Below are 1,363 nucleotides of genomic sequence, written 5' to 3' on the forward strand. Positions count from 1 at the left end.
AATAGAAAAACCCATTCTAAAATTCAGATGCCAGGGTTCCTGAACAGCTAAAGCAATCTTGAAACGAACAACGTTGAAGCCGGGCACAGTAGCTCACACCTGTAATTGCGGTAGCTCATGCCTGTAATTGCAGCACTTTGGGAGGCCAAGGTGGGTGGATCACCTGAGGTCACAGTATGAGACCAGCCTGCCCAACATGGTGAAATCCTGTCTCTACCAAAATACAAAGATTAGCAGGGCATGGTGTTGCATGCTGTAATCCCAGCTACTCGGGAGGCTGAGGCAGGAGAATTGCTTGAACCCAGGAGGCGGAGGTTGCAGTGAGCCGAGATTGTGCCACTGCACTCCAGCCTGGACAACAGAGCAAGACTCCGTCGAAAGAAAGAAAGAAAGGAAAAGAAAAGAAATCTCGTCTCTACCAAAAACAAAAAAAATAATTAGCCGGGCATAGTGGTGAGTGCGTGTAATCCCAGCTACTCAGGAGGCTGAGGCAGGGAATCACTTGAAAGGTGGAGGTTGCATGAGCGAGATGGCCACTGCACTCCAGCCTGGTGCAGAGTGAGAGACCTGTTAAAAAAAAAAATAAAAAAATAAAAAATAAAGTTGGAAGTCTCACACTTCCTAATTCTAAAATTTATTAACAAACCCACAGTGATCAAAACAGTATAGTCCAGCCGGGCCAAAACCCCATCTACAAAAGATACAAAAATTAGCCAGGCATGGTGGTGCACACCTGTAGTTTCAGCTACTCAGGAGGCTGAGGTGGAAGGATTATTTGAACCCAGGAGGTTGAGGCTGCAGTGAGCCAAGATTGTGCCACTGTATTCCAGCCTGGGCAACAGAGTGAGACGTTATTTCAAAAAACACAAACAAACTGTGTAGTATTGGCATACAGATAGACATATAGAATAATGGAATGGAAAAGAAAGCCCAGAAGTGCCCATTTTGGCAGCACACGTACTAAAATTGGAAAGATACAGAGAAGATTAGCATGGCCCCTGTGCAAGGATGACAATCAAAAGTGAGAAATTATTTTAAAAAATTAAAAGAATACAGGGTCCAGAAATAAACTCTCATACATATAGTCCAATAGTTTTTAAATTAGGGTCCCCAGACTAGTCAGTGGAGAAAGGAGTTTTTTCAACAAATGATTTTAGGAAAACTGGATATCTACATGCAAATGAATGAACCTGGACCCTTACACTATACACAAAATCAACTCTAAATGAATCCAAGACCTAAATGTAAGACCTAAAATGATAAAACTCTTTTTTTTTTTTCTTTCTTACCTTTTCTTTTCTTTTTTTTCTTTTTTTTTTTTTTTTTGAGACAGAGTCTAGCTCTGTCGCCCAGGCTGGAGTGC

The 1,363-nt window shown here is 41.9% G+C and overlaps 1 non-coding gene across 1 annotated transcript; it reads left to right on the forward strand.

Annotated features, from left to right (window-relative positions):
- Window positions 1–936: 936 nt before the first annotated feature.
- LOC115895800 lies at window positions 937–1,043 on the forward strand. Its single transcript, XR_004055909.1, has one exon. It is a non-coding gene; the product is annotated as a U6 spliceosomal RNA (small nuclear RNA).
- The last annotated feature ends 320 nt before the right edge of the window (window positions 1,044–1,363 follow it).

This window comes from Rhinopithecus roxellana, unplaced genomic scaffold, assembly GCF_007565055.1.
Source record: "Rhinopithecus roxellana isolate Shanxi Qingling unplaced genomic scaffold, ASM756505v1 contig2558, whole genome shotgun sequence".
Classification (NCBI taxonomy): Eukaryota; Metazoa; Chordata; class Mammalia; order Primates; family Cercopithecidae; genus Rhinopithecus; species Rhinopithecus roxellana.